The following is a 23,044-nucleotide window of genomic DNA, read 5'->3' as shown; positions in this document are numbered from 1 at the left end:
TTTCATCATCTCAGTCTTTCCACTAATATTTCCACTGACTACCACTTTACTTCTCTGAGTCACTAGGTATGATTAGCTGTCAGTTTTCTCTTCATTTATTCCTTTGTTTTTTTTAATGTATTGCTTTTTTTTTTTGAAATTTGAAGTCTTTATTGAACCAATTGCATGTTAGGTTACAAAGGTATTTCACTTTTCCAAAATGCTGTTTCTCTTTGTAGACCAATCTGGCCACAAAAGGCTACCTGGCTAAGTATTAGCCAGAAACTTCTAAATCCCAGTGTGATCTTCTTGTGGCATTTTTCCAACAAATAATGCAGACCAAATCACAAGATGGCCACCTCACTGGTCACATGGTCCTTAGGTTAATGAGCAGAGGCTGACAGGCTGTCTCCTCACTCTTCCAAGAACCGCCCAAGTGCACACTGCAGAAGGAAAGTTTGTTTTGAATACCACAGGACAGAAGGACAGGCAGCTCATAACTCCAGTGGAAAAACATATAGGAGATCTGAGTGGCAACAGCAGGCACTGTGATAACCTGGGCTGTCAAAGTCTCTCCGTTACTCTGGCATGCAGTTGGAGATCCCATGGCTATGAGCAGTGTATTGCTTTTTTTAACTTGATTTTTCTATATTTACATTTAATGTTATTTCGTTTCCCATTTTCCTGCCCATAAGATTCCTACCCGTACCCTTCCCCTTCATCTCTAACACCCCTGACTGTGCCTTCACATTCCCTTGAACTGGGAGACAAACCTAGAGAGGACCAATAGCTTCTGCTTCCATTCGTGATGAACAAGGTCCTCTGCCACATGCAGTTTGAGCAATAGCTCTGTCCATGTACATTCATTGAATATTGGTCTAGTACCAGAAAGCTCTGTGTCATTGACATTTTTGTTCTTATGGGATTGAAAGCTCCTTTACCTCTTGAAATACTTTCTCAAAATTTGCCAACAAGAGGTCTGTTTCAGTTCACTGATTTCCCACTAGCATTAATTTCTGTAGTTGGTATGATCTATCTGTGTCTCTCAGGATATATATATATATATATATATATATATATATATATATATATATATATATATCCGGTTGCTGGCAGAAGGCACTTTTTAGCTACATCAAACTCATCTAGTTTTGGTGGCTGACATATATATATATATATATATATACTTTTGGTGGATCCTAAACGTATGTGGTTAGGTGGAATTGTAACATGGATTCTGAGCAACTAGGTCAAGAATGTAGACTTCAGAAATGACAGTGCCAAATAGACTCCCTCAAGTTCTTATGAATCTATTGAAGTTGAGGTTTCACTGGTCCTCAAGCCATCCTTCTTTCTGCCCATCCTCCAGTATCGTATGTTTGGCCTTCAGAGAGAATCACGGTAAAACCTCCAACCCTCAATTCTAGCAATGGGAACACAGGAAAGTAGATAGTGTAGTACTGCTATCAAATAGGACTAGAGAACTGAATTCTATAGTCATTATGTCATTTGCTTTGCTGAAAATGGAATTGGAAACAGAATTTTTGAGTATACATACAGGAATATTAATAAAGTCTCATCGTGGAATGTACAATGAGAAAGTGAAATACAATATTCATTCAATTAAGGTCTGTAGGCAAAATATTGTCCTTTGGGATATAGAGAAAACCTGGGATATTGAACTGTATGTATGTCACAGGAATGAACCTGGGAAAAAAATATTATCTACAAGAGTCTCCTCCACTCTATGTTGCTAAATCTTTTCTAGCCATGCTAAGCCCCTAACTTTGTCCATTCAGAGCAAGTAACCCCTAATGAAACAAAGAGAAATCTCTACCTTTAGAGAGATGTAGTGTGTAAAGGTTTCCACACTTAAACAGGAGATTCTCCTGAAAGTGTCACCCTCAAATTTGGTCAATGTAAGGAAAGCTGTTTAGCAGGTAGACCATGGCGGTTTTCAGTGACATCATCATTAGGCCTCCCTGAAATATCTCTTGTTTCCTGGAAAGCCTTAGCTTCTTCTGTGATGTCACAAGTGTCCTGACTGCAACCGCCTCTCAGATATCCCTTCAGGAACTCTAGGGTTCACTAATTGGCCTTTAATGCATTGTATACAGCCATTTGAGAGGGAGAACACAGAGGATGAAGTGATCAGACATGGGGAATATGAAGCTGGCCTTCTGTCTTGGTATGATAAGGGAAGAAATACGTGGTCAATGGGAAATTCCCTTGAGTCTTGGGTAGGGGTTGAGTTGATCCATTGAAGAGATAGCCCTGATCTGAGATTTCCACATATGGAATCAGGAGCTGGGGGCCTCTAGGAAGCATCTCACCTTCCATGCTTGTTATTTTTCTTGGTAGTCAGATTATATAATTCATTTCTTTATCCCAAAATCCACGTGTTGGCAAGGGCACTATAATTTTTCCTGAGAGCTCATAGCTTTTACCATTTTACCAAGAAGGAAAAGGTCCTAAGGAAGAAAGATAAGGCAAGTATTGTGTCCTCAGTACAGAGAAAACTCCTCCATGCATTGAATTCTAATAATGTAGTTTGTGTCTGGCACTGATATCTGGGAGGGACAAGTGCTTCTATATGAGACTTCATCATAACAGTCTTTCCACTAGTATTACTCTGAATACCATTCCCTGACAGTGACCCCTTAAAATTCTGAGTCAATAGTTGTGATTAACTGGAAGATTTCTTTTATTTCGTTCATTTTTTAAAATTTTTAACAAATTGTACGGCTTTTTTAATTGGAAATTTCTAAATTTACATTTAAAATATTATTTCCTTTCCCAGTTTTCTGACTATAATATCCCTTACCAGTCCCCTTACTCTTTTCATTATAACCTCTCTTACTGTCCCTGGACCTTCACTTGAACTGGGAGTCAAACGTAGGCAGTACCAAGGATTCTCCTTCCATTGTAACCCAACAAGGCCATCCTCTACAACATATGCATTGGAGACATAGGTCTGTTCATGTATATTCTTTGAATATTGGTCAACTACCAGAAAGCTCTGTTTCATTGGCATTGTTGTTCTTATGGGGTTGAAAGCACCTTCACCTCTACTAATCCTTTCTCAAAATCTGCATACAAGAAGTTCATTTTCAGTTCACTGGTTTGACACTAGGGTTCATGTTGTGGTTTGCCCTGAAGTTATCTGTTGTCGAAGCTAATTCCCCGGCCCCAAGTTCAGCTGCATAGTCCTGTACTCAGAATTCAGGTTACTTCACCAGAACCACGACCCCATTGAAATGGTAAAGTATATGTGAGTGGCAGGAACAGGACAGAAGGAGGGTTATCATGGGAGGAGAAGGAAGAATGTGTGGAAGAGAAGTTTGAAGGAAGAGGAGGAGACTAGAGGAAAGAAGAGAGAAAGGAAGATGACAGATTGAGAAGCCATGGTATGTGAATTTAAGATTCTGCACTGTGTATTTACAGGTCGTTATTAATGTTCTTAAGGGATGTATGGTACCTGGCTTTGTATGTTTAAGTGGGCTATTATATCTAATCAACTGGATCAAAGATTATTGTGTTGTATGTTTTTTATGTGAGGGTTTGTGTATAGGAAAGTGTGTAATGTCATGAAACACTGTGCAGCAGGAGAGGGATTGTGTTTCTGCCAAGATATCTAGCAGAGAATTTCCGACACTTAGGTTCCAGAGTTAGCAGGGTAGAAGAAAATTTTATTTTTTATTTTTAGATTTTCACATAAACACATTCACTTGTATATAATATGTTCTAGCTCTGTCTCTCAGAAAATATCTATATCTGGTTTCTGGCAGAATGCACTTATTAGCTTCATCAATCTTATCCAGTTTTGGTGATATATATATATATATATATATATATATATATATATATATATATATATATATATATTCTCCTTTGTGTGGCTCCTAATGCTACGGGGATAGGTAGAATTTTCACATAGATTCTGTGCAGCTAAGTCAAGAATGTAGAATACACAAAGACAAAGCCAAATAAACTCCCTCCTGTACTAATGAACATATTGAGTTGAGGTTTAAATGGACCTCAAGCCATTCCTCTCCCTGTTTTTCCTCCTGTACCTTATTATTCCTGAAGAATGAATCATGGTAAAATATCCACAACACTCAAGTCTGGCCATGGGAACACAGTAAGGTAGATAGTGCAGAATTGATATCAAATGGGACTAGAGAACCAAATTCTATAGTCCATGTTCTCCTCTGATTTACTGATGTTTGTTAATTTTGGGATAAAATAAGGATTTGGGAGTTTATCATTTGAAGTAGGTCCACAATATTTACACTGTTATACTCATTCTATAGCTAGGCCACTTTTGTAGCCAAAATCATTACAGAAAATGGAGTTGGAAAACAATCATGTACACAATTAAGACAATGAATTAGGGAAGATCCCAGCAGGCAGTACTCAGTGAACCATTGGATTATAAAGATAATAAAACAGGAAAATATAAAGGACATGTAGCTGGAAAAGGGAATGAATCCAGAGAGAGTAGAACAAAGTTAAGGATTGGTGTGATCAAGGTACATTGCAAACATGTGTGAAGAATAAATAAAAATTCTAAAATAAGAAAAAAAAAGTTCTGAAAATATTGAGGATTTTTTATATCCTATGGAAGTCATTTTTCCGTCAAAGTAGAAGAGAGTATCCTAACTTTTGTTAAGTTGCAGAAAAGTCAGTGAAAAAACGTAGTTACACTGGTTTAGTGCATGCTTTCTGCATTACTGAAATATCAAACTGAGGCTCATTAATCTGTACAGTTAACTTATATCACCTGTTCAAATAAAATAAAATGAAACACTGTGTAATGATCCACAAAACCAAACTGCACACTATAGAAGTAAATGCAAACCAAAAAAATGTCCTGTTCCTAACCTCAACAATTTTACTCTTTGAAACTCTGAATACATATGAATATGAAGGTTCTAACCTGATACATAGCATATATTATGGTGTCTTTGTGACTTATATGGTAAGATTTTTAGAGTTGCACGTTGCCATCAATTATGTCATTTATTTTTAAAATCCTAGGACAACAAAATCTAAAATCCTTGGGCTTTGGTCCTGACAGCCAGGGATTGTATTCTGTACAAGATCACTTTATATTAATTAGCTAAACTCTGAAAGGCAATTAGGTGCTTCACAAAATTATATTGTTTCATTGCTATGGTTATGATAAGTGTTTCTTGTGAGAATATATATATATATATATATATATATATATATATATATATATATATATATATAAATTTCTCATGACAAAATTTGCTTTCTCTTCTGGTGTTTTGTGAGCTATTGATGAGTTTAAACCTAGCTTCCTTCCCAACCTAGCACTTACAGTAGATTATGTTTCAGTGTTGAACATAGACACACTAAAGATAGGGAAAACACTGAAAATAGTATGGGCTTTGTTCACTGATCCAAAATATCGTTTTTTGACTTCTTCTTCATCATCTTCACCACCACCACCACCACCACCACCACCACCACCACCACCACCACCACCACCACCATCATCATCAACATCATCATCACCATCATCATCCAATTTACATGAAATTGAATTTGGAATTTTGTTACACCAAAGATGAAATGAGAAATATTCTGCTTGAAGAAGAGATACTGATGAACACTAACTGCTGTGCAGTCATTTTAATGTTATAAAGACATTGCCAAAGTTTCTTCTGATGATTGAATGAAATGCTAGCATTCTATACAACAGGGTTTGAGAGTCCCTTAGTAATAGAATGGTCTTTTACAGCAAGGTCTTCATTATCAGACTTTGATTTAACCCATCTACCAACAAAATGAAATTGTCCCAGAAATATTATAGTGCCTCTAGAGAAAGAGATTTTATCCACTGATACACATCTACTTCTATTTCTTAATTGTCATGTTGACATGGGCATAGGATACAATATGTTCTGATTTACGTATGGTATTTTAGTATTATTTGGGTTAATTTTGAAAATTTCAAAGGAACATACCTATGCCATGATTGTATCCCATACAACTTTTAATTCGATCTTGAAGAGTTTCATGAAAACTGAATGTATATCTTCCATTTAAAAAATTGTAACATCCATCATGTGAAACTCCCACTGAACCTCAGTGGATTGATGTCTCTGGAAGTATTTAAAGACTCTCCTACTGCATTATTGCAACTCTATAGAGGCTTCACTCCCATTGTGGCAGTCCCAGATTGGCTGTAAAAAAATCATTTTCTGTGCCTTGGAAAGGGTTTAAAATTTGTGAAAATGGCACAGACAGGCCCTAGAAAGTATGTTTTTAAAATTATTTTCTTAAAATTAGACTTATTCATGCAATATATTTGAGTTATGATTTTCCTTCCCTCTATTCCCTCCTTCTTCTATTCCTCTCCTGTCATCTGTATCTACATTCTTCCGACTCTCACTAGAAAACAAACAGTCATCTCAGCGATAAAAATAATATGCAAGTTAATGAACTGGAGTAGAACAAAACAAGCAGATAGAAAAGAACCATTACAAGGTACAAGAATCAGGTACAGACACAGGGACCCAGACTTCCAATCACACACTCAGGAATTCCATGGAAACATAAAACCAGGAAAAATATATACACAAAACATACAGAGTAACAATTAATAGATACATAAACAAATAACATAAGGAAGAAGAAATCATGAAGAAAAAGACCTGACCCATTATGAGACAAGGAACCTCCAAAGATAAGGTTGAGTTCCCTTAGTGCTTTATACACAGTCTAAACTTAAATTTAATTTTTGTACCCAGTGAGATTCCCTTGGAGAAAATTAAGTTTTCATTTTCAAATGATTACCCATTGGAGATAACTTCTGGTTTAGAGATAATGTGATGTGCAGGGCTTGGATTCTTTCAAGGGCTAATTAAGAGATAAGGAGATCTGTGAGTTGCTGTCTTCTGAACATCATGCAGTTGTGACACTCAAGAAGTCACAATCTATCTGAACAGACCCTAAATAATATTGACCCTGCCTATTCAAAGTAACTAAGGACAGTGCTGGAGAAAAAAAAATGATGTAGCCACTGGTGTCTTACTAGTGGTTAAATGTATAGCTTCACACCCATGTTCACCGAAATGGCTCAGGTTAAATCCAGGGGTTTATGAAACAAATAATAAAGATATGCAAGTGCTATCAGGGTTTAGTCCAAAGAGGGAATGTTGCTTGGGGAGGATGAGGTTGAGAGTGTAGAGGGCTTCCATACATGTGTTGTGCATCTACGGAATTGTCAAAGAATAACTTGCTTTCTTAAACTTCTAAATGTAACCACCAAGAAAGTTTGGGAGATATTCTCTCAAGTCTGCTCTATTTGTTTTAAAAATTGGGTCTCATTGCATAGCTCAAATTGACCTAAAACTCCCAGTGTTCTGTCACCTGCCCCCCTGCCCTTATTGGAGGTTTACTCTACATGGACAAAATTAAAGGATATATGTAAATCTTCTGTTTATGAAATTTGATTACATAATGCAATATTCTGTTATTTGTTTTTCATTTAACAATATATCTTGAATACATGTACATGGGGAAATTCTTCATGTAATATCAGGCAATTAAGAAATGGTAGTATACTCTTTTGTTTAAATAATAGCCTACCTATGTAATTCAGATTATTTTCATTTTCATTAACTAAAGTTCGTTACTGAAAATCAGCATGAACACTGACTCAGTCACTGTACTCAATGTTGATTATTTACATTGTATTTTGTATAAATTACAAAACACGTTGTTGGAATGATGTCAAGGCTGTTAAGTAATGTAATACTTGTATAATACTGCCAAATTGCCATCTCAGAAGACTATAATAAATACATCTTGTAATCAATTTTATATGATAGAACCCATAGTATACCATTCAAAATCAATCATGCACATATTTTAAAAATGGTATCAGTCTCTGATTTCTGTCACTTGTTGAATTAGGGTATGGACTGAAGAAGCTGAAGGGGAGGGCAGCCTCTATAGGAAGACCAACAGTCTCGAATCATCCCCACCCCTGAGGTCTCCCAGACACTTAGCCACCAACCAGGTATCATACACAAGCTGGTCCAAGACCCTGACACATGTATAGCAGAGGACTGCCTGGTCTGGCCTAATCCTGGAGCGACGTGAGACCCCAGAGACCAGGGATGACTGGCAGGATCTGGGGAGCATCCTCTTGGAGTAGGGGAGGAGGAAGTGGAATGGGATGAGGAACTGTGGAAGGGGACCTGGAGAGGGAGCAATGGCAGGAATGTAAATAAATAAAATAATTTTTATAATACTTTTAGTCATAAATTCAAATGCTCATTTCTTTTTAGCATCTACATTGCAATACAATCGTGAAGTTTAGCGTTTTATGCTTACTGAACTGTGTAAGCATTAATCCTTAATTTTCTCTATTCTTATTACTTTGCATCAATTGTGTTTGCATATGTAGAATGCTTACTATTCATAATTTGTGCGGAAAATACATTCATGAATTTTTTTTATTTTAATGATCTGTTATGTGTGAATGTCTGTGTATAAACTTGTGCACATGAACACAGGCACCTGGGGAGACCAGAAGATGTCAGATACCCTGAAGCTGCTTTTACAGCTGGTTGCAAGTGGCTTCATGTGTGTTGGAAACTGCACATTTTGCTCTAGAGAGTAGTAAGTGCTCTTAACCTCTAAGCTAATACTACAACACTTATTACATAATAAAAACAAACCTATTTATAATTTTCTCATGTATTTCAGGGTATCTTTGAACTTGAGACATCTTGCCACATTCTAGGTGCTGAGACTACATTCAGGCAAATTCCAGCTTTCTTTCCTTTATCTTAGTAAGATGTGTTAGATTAAATATGTTAATATTATGCAGTAAATCCTCCATATGTTTACTTATAGAACCTTGGCTTAGTGTCTGTTTCATTCCTCTGCAATGACTATATTAATTTTAGAGTTCGCAGTTCTCTCTTTCTTTACACAATTGATCAGATGTGTTTTTCTTTCATATAGAATGAATAAAAGCCTTTTAGTTTTTCTTTGAATAGTTAATGTACTAAGAAAATGTGTTGAAATTCCCATTTTAAGGCCAATCCAAAACATTATTTCTTTAAAATGTTCCTAGAGTTTTGTTTTTCTTTTTCTTATTAATATTATTGTTCTCATTAGTCTCATTATTAATATTCTGTGTAAGCTTTTATGTGTTCAAAACATGTAGTGAAAATGGAAATCTTCCAAACATATATGTGTAGGTATCAAATTTAGGTTCTTGGTTTTTCATGGCATAAAATTTTATCTGCTCAGGGACCTCACTAGAACACACTGTAAAACATTAAGGTGACATATAGCTCCAGGCTGCTTTTATATATACAATGTTTCCATCATTTTGTTTTAAAAAATATTTTTGATTATTCTAATATATTTTGTTTTCAATGTCCAGTTGGTAAGTCTAGTATGCTTATTTTATTATTTAGTTAATAATTTAATCATAATTATTACGCCCTTGATACCTAGCTAATATGAAATTATCTTATAAAATTGAATAAATGTAATTAGTTCCCTTCAGCATGAACCTTGGTACATAATTTTGTTCATTATTACTATGTATTTGCATAAAACAGAGAATATTTCATTGTCCCAATACTGATGTCAATTTTATACAGTATGACAGCTACCAACTACATGTGACTTTTAATCATTTAAAAGGAGTTAGGATTATATTGTTAAATGATATTTCCATAACATCAAGTAAATAGATTTTTTTTGCTTCAATTAATTAAACGTGCTACAGCAGGAAAAATTTTAAATTCCATTGATATGTTAAAATGAAATTTATCTTTACCATTCTCCTGCCTATCAGAAAGCCAATATTCTTATACAGGAAGATTTGCCAAGCACATGGCAGGATAGCCACAAAGGCAGTGCAGTGACATGAATAGCTTGGTGATAGCCAACAGCTCTCTAATTTTGCTTAAGTCCTGTTCAATGAACATGGATGGTACTGGTAGTTTATCCACATATATAAGGCTATTGAAGCTGTGGTTATGGGGGAGAATGTACAGCCCCTTACATACTAAAGCCAGTATCATACCTCACAACAATCATAGCCATGTGTCCTTATATACAGAATTAATTACAGTCTCTGCAGCAAAGATCACAGTAAAAATCCCAGCCAATCAAAAAGCAGGAGAGAAACTTCAAATCCAGTCTCAATGGCTCTATTAACAAAATGTCACTTGATTCAAGGCTGAGGAACATTACAGAAGAGGGGGCGAGAAGATTGTAAGAGACTAATTTTACTATGAGATGGTGTCTCAAAGTAACACGAGAAATTACACTCATAACCTCTCACTAACATGATCGACTAAACAACACCTGAGGAAGAGAGGGGATGGGGAAGAATGAAAGTTTAGTTTTCTTTCCTTTTCAACTCCTCCTCCTCCTCCTCCTCCTCCCCCTCCTCCTCCTCCTCCTTCTCCTCTCCCTCTCCCCCTACCCCTCTCCCTCACCCACCTCCTCTTTCCCCTCCCTGATCTCCCTCCCTTCCTCCCTCCCTCCCTCCCTCCCCCCCCTCTCTCTCTCTCTCCTTGTTGGCTATTTCCTTTTTACATTTTGAATGTTATTCCCTTCCCTGTTTTTCAGTTCATAAGCCCCTTAACCTTTCCCCCTACCCTTCTATAAGGGGTTCACATTCCCACCCACGCCCTCCCATGCCTCCCCACATTCCCCTACAGTGGGGCTCCAACTTTGGCAGAAACAAGACTTTCTCATTCCATTGTATCCAGCAAGGCCTTCCTTTTCTACATCCATTTGGAACCATGGATCAGTCCATGTATAGTGGTTTGGTACCAGGAAGATCTGGTTGGTTAGCATGGTTATTATAATGGGGTTGCTAATCCCCTTCAGATCTTTCAATCCTTTCTTTAATTCCTACATCACAGGTCTGGTACTTGATTCCCTGGTTTGCAGATGGCATTTGCCTCTGTATTTGACATATACTGTCTATGTCTCTCAGGAGGTATCAATATCCAGTTATTGTCAGCCTGCACTTCTTAGCTTCATCCATCTTATCTAGTTTTCGTGTCTGAATATGCATGGGCTACATGTGGGACAGGCTCTGAAGAGCAGGTCCTTCAATCTCTGTAATAAACTTTGCCTCCTTATCCCCTCCCATGGGTATTTTGGTTCCCCTTTTAAAGAAGGAGTGAAGCATCTGCATTTGGTCATCCTTCTTGAATTTCATGTGGCCTGTGTATTGCATGATGGGTAATTCAAGCTTTTTGGATAATATCTACTTATCAATGAATGCATACCAAGTGTGTTTTTCTGTGATTGAGTAACCTCACTCAAGATGATATTTTCTAGTTTATAACATTTGCCTATGAATTTCATGAAGTCATTGTTTTGATAGCTGAGTAATATTCTATACTGCAGATGTACCATTTTTTTATCCATTCCTCTGTTGAAGTGCATCTGGGTTCTTTCCAGCTTCTGGCTATTTTAAATAAGTCTGCTATGAACATAGTTGAATATATTTCTCTGTTGTATGTTGGAACAACTTTTGGGTATATGCCCAAGAGAGTTATAGCTGGGTCCTCAGGTCATGGAATGTCCAATTTTCTGTGGATCCTCAAAAGAGTTGTACCAGTCTTCAATCCCAACAAAGGTGGAGTTTTCCTCTTTATCCACATCCTCACCAGCATCTCCTGTCACATGAGATTTATATCTTAGCCATTCTGACTGATGTGAGGTGGAATCTCTGATTTGTTTTGATTTTAATTTCCCTGAGGACTAAGGATGTTGAACATTTATTTAGTTGTTTTTTGTCCATTTGATAACCTTCAGCTGAGAATGTTTTGTAATTCACTGTACCCCATTTTCTATAGGGAATTTTTGCTTTCTAGTGCCTTACTTCTTAAGATCTTTGTATATTTTGGATATTACCAACTACCAGATATAGGATTGGTAAAAATCTTATCCCAATCTGTTGGTTATAGATTTGTCCTAATGACAGTATCTTTTGCTGTACAGAAGCTTTGCTGTTTTATGAGGTCCTATTTTTCAATTCTTGATCTTAAATCATAAGTCACTGGTGTTTTCTCCAGGAAATGTTCTCCAGTGCCCATGAGTTCAAGACTCTTTCCGAACTTTTCTTCTATTAGTTGGAGTGTATATGGTTTGATGTGGGGGTCCTTGATTCACTTGAACTTTAGCTTAGTACATGGTCATAAAAATGGGATAATTTCCATTCTTCTACATGCTGACTTCCAGTTGAACCACCACTCTTTTTGGAAAATGCTATGTTACTTCTTTGGATGGTTTTATCTCCTTTGCCAAATATCAAATGATAGGTGTGTGGGTTTATTTCTGGGTCTTCAATTCTATTCCACCGCTCTATCCATCTGTCTCTTTACCAATACCGTGCAGTAATTATCACTATTGCTCTGTAATACTGCTTGAGTTCAAGGGTGATGATTCCGCCAGTTCTTTTATTGTGAAGTTCTTTTATTGTTGAGGATAGTTTTAAATATCCTCGCTTTTTCTTATTCCACATGGATTTGCAAATGCTGTTTCTATCTCTATTAAAGAAGTACGTAGGAATTTTGATGGATATTGCATTGAATGTGTACATTGCTTTTGGTAAAATGGTCACCTTTACTATATTAATCCTGTCATTCCATGAGCATGGAAGCTCTTTCTATCTTCTGAGATTGTCCTCAATTTCCTTCTTCAGATACTTGAACTTCTTATCATACAGATCATTCACTTTCTTGGTTAAATTTACACCAAGATATTTTATATTATTTGGGACTATTGTGAAGTGTGTGATTTCATTTTTTCCTTTCTAAGCCTGTTTATTCATTGAGGAGAGGAAGGCTACTGTTATGTGTGAGTTAATTTTATACCCTGTCACTTTGCTGAAGTTATTTATCAGGTTAAGAATTACTCTGGTGGAACTTTTGGGGTCATTTAAGTGTATACTATCATATCATCTGCCAATAGTGATATTTTGATATGTTCCCTTCCAATTTGAATCTCTTTGTCCCCTTTTGCTGTCTGGTTTCTCTGGCTCTGACATGGAGTCCTGTTTTGAATAAGTAGGGAGAGAGTTGGGCAGCCTTGTCTAGTCCCTGATTTTAGTGGGATTGCTTCAAGTTTCTTTCCATTTAGTTTGTTGTTAGCTACAGGTTTGCTGTATATTTCTTACACTATGTTTTATATGAGCCTTCAATTCGTGATTTTTCCAGGACTTTTATCCATAAGGGTTGTTGAATTTTGTCAAATGCTTTCTCACTATCTAATGAAATTACCATGTGCTCCTTATCTTTGAGTTTGTTTACATGTTGGATTACATTTATGAATTATCCTGTATTAAACCATCCTTCCATCCCTGGTTTCAAGTCTACTTGATCATGATGGATGATTTTTTTGATGTGTTGTAATATTCAGATTGCAAGAATTTTATTGAGTATTTTATCATCAATATCCATAAGGGAAATGGGTCTGAAGTCCTCTTTCTGTCCTGAGTCTTTGTGTGGGTTAGGTATAAGAGTAATTCTGGATTCATATAAGGAATGTGGTAGTGCGCTGTCTGTTTCAATTTTGTGGAAGAGTTTGGACAATTTTAGTATGACGTCTTCTAAGAAGTTCTGATAGAATTCTACACTGAACCCATCTCGACCTGGGCTCTGTTTGGTTGGGAGACTTTTAATAACTGCTTCTATTTCTTTAGGAGTTATGGGGTTGTTTAGATAGTTTATTTATTCCTGATTTTCTTTGCTACCTGGTATCTGTCTACTAAATTGTCCATTTCCTCCAGATTTTGTTGAATATAGGCTTTTATAGTAGAATCTGATGATTTTTTTTAATTACTTCAGATTATGTTCTTGTGTCTCCGTTTTCCTTCCTGATTTTGTTAATTTGGATACAATCTCTTTGAACTCTGATTAGTTTGACTAAGGATTTATCTATCTTATTGCTTTTCTCAAAGAAAAAGTTCCTGCTTTTGTATCATCCTTTTCATTTCTACTTTGTTGATTTCAGCTCTGAGTTTGATAATTTCCTGCATTTTACCCCCCTTGGCTTTACTTAGTTCTTTTTGTTCTAGAGCTTTTACATGTGCTATCAAGCTCCTGACATATTCTCTCTCTTGTTTCTTTTCACAAGCACTCAGAGCTATAAGTTTCCCTCTTAGCTCTTCTTCCAATCTATCACATATGTTTGGGAATGTTGTATCTTCATTATTCATTAAGTTCTAAGAAGTCTTTAATTTCTTTCTTTATTTCTTCCTTGATCATGTTGTCATGGAGTAAAGCATTTTTAAACTTCAGTGTATATGTGGGCTTTCTGTCAATATTGTTATTGTTGAAGACCAGTCTTAGTGTGTGGTGATCTGATAGAATGCCTGGGATTATTTCTATCTTCCTGTATCTGTTAAGGTTGGTTGAGGGACCGATTATGTGGTCAATTTTGAAGAAGGTTCCCTGAGGTTATGAGAAGAATTTATATTCTTATTTTTTAGGATGGATTGTTCTATAAATATCTGTTAAATCCATATGTTTTATAACTTCTATTACTTTCTCCACATCTCTGTTTAATTTCATTTTCTATGATCTCTCCAGTGATGAGGGTGGAGTGTTGCAATCTCCTACTATTATCATGTCAGGTGCAATGTGTGCTTTTAGCTTTAGTAAGATTTCATTTATGAATCCTCATGATTTCTCATTAATCATTTTTATTGAACAAATCCAAATGTAAATATAACATTCTGATTCTTGAGTTGATATTCTGGAAATTTAACTGGAAGAGGCAAGGACTCACTCTCTAACTAGAGAGCTACCTATACAAATAAAGAAACTACTAATGGAAAGGAAGTTGCTTTAAAATATTTCAAATTAAAAAATGTGGTCATTTTCTGTGTTGGCTGTGGGAAGGTTGTTTATTTGTTTTTGTTTGTTTTTTTTAATTTAATGTGGAGAAATATTTAAAGTACATCAAAATAAGTGTGAAATGCTTCACAATAGAATCCTATGCATTCCAGCATTTTTTTTACAAGAGCAGAGTCCACTGAGAGGTCAAGAATGTACAACACCATTCCTGCTTCATAATTGTCAGAGCTTTAAGTCTAACCCTATCTTCTCTACATTTAGATTTTATAACTTTTGCTTGATTGTATCAGATCTAATCTAATAGATCTAATAAGCTCTTATAACTGACTATGTCCCCTGCACCCTTGAGAAAACCATTTATTGTTTTAGTTTTTTTGTTGTTGTTTTGGGGAGCTGTGTTTTTCATTAAGATCAATAGAAAATTAATCTAGTGATCAATTAGTGAATAGAAAGGAAAATTATGTATTATGGAGAAAAATTTCCCAAAATGCAGTGTACACGAGAGTAAAACTAAATGTTTGTGTGTAGACATGCATACATGCTCATGAACCATGTAGCGGACAAGCATTCCACACCCGATCAACTTAAGTGATTTGGGAAATTAACTTATTCACACAGAAGAAAACTCATGGGGAATACATTTTTTCTTAGCCATGTTTATAAGTGACCAAATTGTGAAGCAGGATGTAAACAAATACTATTATCCTTCATTGTTTTAATTCATGTACAATCTCTACGTGCTCTTATTCTATTGTGTTTCTCTGTGTCTCAGTCTCTGCATGAATATATGAGAACACTTGTGTATGTGGCATAAGAGTGTGTGTGTGTTGTGTGTGTGTGTGTGTAAGTGTGTGTGTGTGTGTCTTATATTGTATTTATGTACATAGGTGTAATGTTTATTTATTTATAATTTGGAAATATTGAAACCCACATTTGATTTGTGGATCAACTATGTGCAGATCTACGCACATACCTCAGACATTTCATTATACAGGTGAATAGAGAGAGAGCCTAAGAGGATGGTGATATCTCCTACACTACTCTTGTCAGAAAAAAAAAGTGGTGTATCTTTTGGCAAGAAAACCCAAACTTCCACAAAGACATATACACTACATAAAACAGAAAAGAACATCTCATGTGAAATGAAAATTTATCAGACTGGGAGAAAAATGAGTTTGCCACATTCCAATATTTGAGGGACATGAGACTGATCTTCAGAAGATATAATGGGAAGGGACAGGCAGAATCCCCAAGGAACCAAACTATGCTAAACACTGGAGCTTCTCATTACATGAGAGGTCAGAGATTAATAAGGATGGTAAACATAATGATAAGAACTTTGCAGTCCATGTTCAGTCTCCTTATAAGGCTACAATGTGAAAAAGATGAAAAGTAGTCACCACCAAAGTGCTAAGAGAGCTACTTTAGCAGTTACATTGTGAATAACAGAGTGTAACTATACAAGTGTGTGTGTGTGTGTGTGTGTGTGTGTGTGTGTGTCTTATATGGTATTTATGTACATAGGTAACATGTTTATTTATTAATAATTTGGAAATACTGAAACCCACATTTGATTTTGGAAATGAAGAATTATATTTGAAAACAAACAAGGCTGTACTGGAACTGAACAATTTTCCATGTAAGTAAGCACACAGCAGGTGCCATATGCAAAAGTGAGCAAAGAGGAAGGAACTGTATACATACTATGTGTACAGAAATACAGGTAGTTTGGTGGAATTCTAAGATGTTGAGATGAAAGAATAGGATGGAATTCTTATCAAGCCAGGCATCATGTTTGCTCTTAGAATACTCACATTCAAGAGTCTGAGGGATGAAATTAGGAATTTCAGGTTAGCCTAGACTACATATCAAGACAACACATATTTTATTATTTTTTATTTATTTAAATCAATAGTCTGATTGATAGAATATCATGAACAATATTAAGAAAACAGAAATTTCATGCCTACGCATTGATACTCCTGCTAAGATAACATGTTCAATAAAGAGACAGGAACTATTCAGTTACAAATACCAGCTGTCATATTGAAGGTTGTGGCATGAGTGGTATGGTGTTGTTTGCTTGATCCTTCTTCACTTTCATGGCTCATTTTACACACCTTAAAAAGCTTCTCTGACTACCACGTTACTGTGCAGACATCGAGATGTGCCTTGCCTTTTCTATGTATTAAAACCAGTAATCATTTATTTATCAAATTATCATTTGATTTTACTTTATCTTCAAAAATAATGAGTCTTGAGGAAATTATACCTTTACTGTGTGGGTTGAATATTCATCATAGCAATCAAAGAATAATTGGGGCCCAACACACACACAGGGTGGTTGGAGAGACTATAACTGTGGCAACAAGTAAGCATAGTAATGAGTGGGTTGATCTGTTTTTCTGCATAACATTGATAACTAGTTAATGATAAGAATGGGTAAAAAATGAGATAAAGTCAAGGTTTTCTTTACCTTAATTTGAATGATTGCCTATACAGCATGTGAAACTGAACTCAGACCAATGGTAAAGCTTCTGCCTGAGCTTCATTAGTGCCACAATTACAAGTGTGCACCATCTTTGTAAGTATTTGGAGACTTGGCTCAATGCTTAGCACACTTTGGAAAATCCACTGGTGTAAAGAAAGTATTAGATATGAAAATCTATGATAATAAATCACTTCTAAGCTTTGATTTTTGTGACTACAGAGAAAGACTTTGACTCTGATGTAAGTGAGTGTCTAAAAGTATTAAAAAATTAATATCTTTCATCTGCAAGAATCCTTCTAATGGCTTACTGCTATCTTCCAGGAGATGAGTTTCAATTGTGTCAATTGCTCTTTGTGGCAGGAAAAGGGCTTGTCTGTCAAATACTTTGAGATTCCTGGAGAATGCTTCATCCTGTTCACCCTCATTCTGCTCCCATATCCTTTGCTATCTACATTAGTCCATCTCTACACACTGCCATGTACTTCTTTCTGGCGAACATATGTATCCTTGAAATTGTTTACACTGTCTCTGTCATACACAATTTATGGAGAGCCTTGTAAGTGAGATCTGAGTAATCTCTCTGGAGGGATGTGTCACACAGATGTTGTTCTTCACAATTTTAGGTATAACAAAGTGCTGCCTATTGGCAGCCATGGCCTTTAGCCACTGTATGGCCCCACTTCACTATTCAACCCAAATGAGTCATGAGGTATGTGTCCATTTGGCATTTTTTTCATGGGGAATAGGTTGCCTTGTAGGGTTGGGACAAAACTACTTGAGACCCAAATCTCACCACCCACAAGGAGTTGATAAATTCTTGCTCATCTTCCATACCACAGTGACATCCATGCTGAACCCCATCACGTATACCTTAATGAACCAAGAAGTCAAGGCAGCACTGAGAAGAACTCTGGATCTGATGAAAGTTCTCATAATAAGAAGGTAATTAAGGATCCCAAAGTGCTTTTTAAAAAGGTGCAAAGTCTGTGAAAACAAAACAAAACAAAACCCCTTTGGTCTTTCTTTCTGTCTTGAAACAAACTTTTAGAAACATAACTTTGTTTTAGTGTGTTCCCTTTGTTCCCCACCATGCTTAATTGCAAACAATTGTAAAATATGTTTGCTACTAAATTACTTTAGTAGATTAGTCCAGTACTTAAATGTTTTCATCCGGGCAGCGTTTAAACCACATGCTAATGTCTCAGGGTCCTTGAAAATTCTCTGTACCCATTCTTAGCTATTTGGAAATCTTCCACAAATTGTTTGTAAATGATCTCAACTCATTGTGCTACAATTCCATATTCCTCAGTACATGTAAATTCATTGCATTGGACTGGAACTGCTAATTAGTTCTCGGGACAGTTAATTGTTAGGCTCTGCTTTGTGTAACATTTGGTCAGTCCATACTTCAGTTCTGGGCACCCAGGCCCTATGATCTTGGAACAGGAGTAGTCTTTCCTCCACTTTTTGATCTATAGGGCAGTGGTAAAGAATTTCAGCCAGGTGATTCTAAACATAAATATCATAGTTTCAGATAAACACACACACACACACACACATGCACAAACACACACACACAGACACACACACAGACACACACAAACAAGCATGCATGAACACATTATACAAGAATTGATGTGGGTTTACAAGTGACAGAATACAAATAGAAAAGCAAGCTAGTGTCAGATAATTAGATTCAGGTTGCTATTAAACAAGAAAATGAAATAACGTAAAATTAGAATCTTGAGTCTTTAGAAATATAATGAAACAAAAATAAAATTCCATTTAAGTGTGCTGAAAATATGGAACACATTAAAAAAATCACCATGACACTAAAACTACAGTAATGTTTTAGGCATGAGTCACCCAACCAGAAAGACAATAATTATATTCTCCTCGGACTCATTGTTCTGAGTGTACTTACATGCAGTAAGGACCATTCAGGTCAAAATGTTGGTTAGAAAAATGACTGAGATGCTAAAAACAAATCCTAAAGTTTTGAAGAGACACACAGTCTTTCCACAGGAATTAAGTAATTCTCCTATAACTTCTATTAATTTAAAAAGAAATACAAAAGAAAAATACATTAAAATAGTTTAACTATGAAAGGAAAATAATTTAAAATAATTTCATTGCTACATAATTGGGTGTTGTTAAGATGACAGGCATCCTCCTAATGTATAACTGCGATAAGTAAAGCAAGAAACACTTTTTGGTATCTGTGTCAAATACATATAATCTCAACCTATAAGAGAAAAACAACTGGACAAATCCAAATTCAGAGACATTTGAGCAAAGTAATTATTTTTCTTCAAAGGTGTAGTCACATAAGATAAAAATAGTAATGAATTATCACAGAATAGAATAACATAAGATATGTAATAACTAAATGTCAACTGGATTTCTGGATCGGATATGGGCATAGATAGTGTACAGTTCTAGAAACATTGTTATTATGATTTGATCAACCTAAAAAGATTACTTTTAACATTTTTTTTCAATTTTCTAATTTTTTGAGAATTAGTCATTAGATTGATTAAAGTATATAAAATTTAGTAATTAGGTTACGATATAAAACCATACTGTTTCCTATCAATTAAATCTCCTTTTCCTGTATTGTTTGAATTCTGCTTTATTTTTTGTATTGATTCATATTATTAATTTATTTATGTCTCAAATGCTGTCATCCTTCCTGTTTTCCCCCACAGAGTCCCTTAACCCAATCACCATACTTTGCTGATTTCTTCTTTCAAAGAGTAAAACAACAGTAGTTATAAGGCATGTTTAGTCCCTGAATAGCTGTACATATGGCCATGCATTTGAAAATCTACAACATTGATAGTGCAGACATCAGGAAATATCATTCAAAAATGATCTTCAAATATTAAATAATCTCCACTTATCAGCTATCAACTATCAGCTTTACAAAACTGGAAGAATCCAAGAGTAAAAATATCCTTGTAATGTACGTAGACAAAATTGATCAGATAAGAAGGAAATCAGAGAGCAACCTTCCTGGATTCAACACAAGAGAGCCTCATTTCCTGTAGTGTATTCGGTATGAGTTTATAGAGTTTATGGGTTAATACCTGGAAATGAACTCCTACAAAAACCAACAACAAACAGACAACAAACTGAAATATTTATAAAAGCCAAACAAATATGTGGAAAGTATTATTTTCAGCTCTATATGAGAATACTAATGTTTATTAATTTGTACATTAATAAAATTTTAATTTAATAACTACATATTTTATTGCAAATTTTTAAATAAATAGATTTTAAGTGACTCATGTGATCATTAACCTTAGTGGCTTTGATTGCATTATAGATCAATAAAGTGTTTATTTGACTGTGATTATCACTATGAATATTCACCAAAATCAAATTATGTCAATCAGGAACTGCTCTTCTGTTTTCATACTTTTTGTTGTCAATATCTGCTTGTTCATGTGTGCAATACATCCATGCCTAGTGTCCAGGAGGTTTAAGAGGGTGTGAGATTCCATGATGCTGAAATTACAGCCACTTGTGAACTGTAACTTGGGAGCTAGGGTTCGGTCCTGAATTCTCTTGAAGAACACATAATGTTATTAATCACCAATCATTTCTTCATCTTAAGCAAATGCCACTTCTTTGTAAATATAGTGCCTTAGCTGTCCTGTCTTCACCATAGACCACTGTTTTCTCAAATGTGATAATTTATATTAAACACACACCCACCTACTTCCTACCTTCATATATATATATATATATATATATATATATATATATATATATTCACACAAACACACATACACACTGAAACACACACACTGACACACAGAGACACACGCACAACTGCTCTTACCTTCAAGTTTACTTACATACTTACACACACACACACACACACACACACAAACACCTGCTTCTTACCTTCAAGTAGACTTAGTTATTTTCACATTAATTTATTTATTCACTTAATATGCTGCACCCTGCCCCCCTCCAGTTCACCCCTCTCACAATCCTTTGTCCATCCCTTTCTCTTCTGAGCAGGAGGGGAACCCTCGGGTAGCTCCTCACTTTGCATATCCAGTCTCTATGATCACATCCTCTGATACTGAGGCCAAACACAGCAGCCTAGATGGATAGGGTTGGGGAGGTAGAAGTGATTTCCAGAAAGAGGCAGAGAGCTGTGGTAAGAGATGTCCATTAATCAATGGGTGTTTCCTTAGCTGAGAATCACAGTCTCAGTGATATGGACCTGAAGAAACCATCTGCTGTCGCCAGAGAGCAACCCAAATGGAATGATAGAGAGACACCAACTTTAGACCCAAAATTCATTCTGACCACAAGAAATGAAAGGGCTGTGCATAGAGAAGATAGTGAAAAATGATCAACCAATGGTTAGTGCAGATTGAGACCCACCCCATGGATGAGCACCGATCCCTTACACTATTAATGTGACTCTGTTATGCTTGCAGACAGCAGTCTAGCATGGCTTCCCTCTGTGAGATTCCACTAAGCTGCTGACTCAGACAGAAGCAGGCATCATCTAGTCAAACCACGGTGGAGCTTGGGGACTCTGATGGAAGAAGAGAATGAAAAGGATTATGGCCTCTAAGGATATAGGCACTCCACAGGCTTTGTCATCATGCAGGTACCGAACAGCTAGTATTGGGCCTTCCCAAAACATGTTGTCTGTAGATGGGATATCTGTTTTTAAAATTCTTTATTTATTTACTCACTTTACATCCCAAAATGGGTAGTCCATCTTCATGGGATGCCAACACTCATTGTCCGGGGCACTTGTAAAAAGACAAAGCTACACATTTGCTACCTATGTCCTGGGAGCTCAGGTTCAGTCTATGTTCACTCTCTGGTCGGTGGTTCAGTCTTTGGCAGACCCCAAGTGTCACTGTGAGTTGACTCGACTGGTCTTGCTGTGGAGTCCCACATATCATCTGGGCCTTGATTCTTCACCTTATTTTTTAAAGACTCCCCAAGCTCCAGCTCTTGTTTTGTGGTGAATCTTTACACTTATTTCTCTCAGCTGTTGGGTGGAGTCATAGAGAGGTCAATTATGCTAGGATTGTGTCTGCAAGCACGGTAGAGTATCTTTAATAGTGTCAGGTATCGGTGATTGCCCACGGGTAGGGCTCAATCTGAGCTAAACATTGGTTGGAAGTTCCTTCCATGTCTGCTCTATCTATCTTCGTATCTGAAGATCTTGTAGGCTGTGTTCATTTTGGATTGAAGGTTTTGTGGGTAGGTTTTTGTCTTTGTCACATCACTGGGAGTCATTCCTGGCTACAGAAGTGGCAAATTAAAGATCTGTATCCCCACTGCTACAGTCCCCCGAATAGACACCCTGTAGCCTCGCCTTTCCCAGGTCTCTGGCACCTCCTAGAGATGTGCACCCCACACTTGTGATTTCCATTCTCTTTTCCCTGCTTTCCCTATAACTAATTCCTCCAAAGGCCACTCCCTTCCCTACCTCCCCTCCCATTCAGTTTCCTCCCACCCTCCACCCTTCTCAATATCTATTATGCTAAATGCATTTTAAAGTCAATATTTAGGGAAAAACACTGAGTAAGTGTAGGAAGTATCCCATAAGTAATTGTGGTGGCTGTTTAGGGAAGATATGAACATGTTAATTTTTATAGAGGTCAAAATTACTACATATATTGTTAGAAGAGACACTGTCTTC

General features: G+C 36.2%; 1 long non-coding RNA gene and 1 other non-coding gene across 2 annotated transcripts; one reads left to right on the top strand and one right to left on the bottom strand.

Moving 5' to 3' along the window:
- Positions 1–492: 492 nt before the first annotated feature.
- LOC134478794 (small nucleolar RNA SNORA44) lies at positions 493–622 on the bottom strand. Its single transcript, XR_010061976.1, has one exon. It is a non-coding gene; the product is annotated as a small nucleolar RNA SNORA44 (small nucleolar RNA).
- Positions 623–1,192: 570 nt separating this feature from the next.
- On the top strand, positions 1,193–22,480 carry LOC134484343 (uncharacterized). The gene is made up of 3 exons (XR_010061748.1): positions 1,193–2,167; positions 18,195–18,297; positions 21,819–22,480. It is a non-coding gene; the product is annotated as an uncharacterized LOC134484343 (long non-coding RNA).
- Positions 22,481–23,044: the final 564 nt, after the last annotated feature.

The sequence above is a fragment of the Rattus norvegicus genome, chromosome Y, assembly GCF_036323735.1.
Source record: "Rattus norvegicus strain BN/NHsdMcwi chromosome Y, GRCr8, whole genome shotgun sequence".
Classification (NCBI taxonomy): domain Eukaryota; kingdom Metazoa; phylum Chordata; class Mammalia; order Rodentia; family Muridae; genus Rattus; species Rattus norvegicus.
Note: the sequence above shows the minus strand (reverse complement) of the source record. Positions and strands in the feature narration are given on the sequence as shown.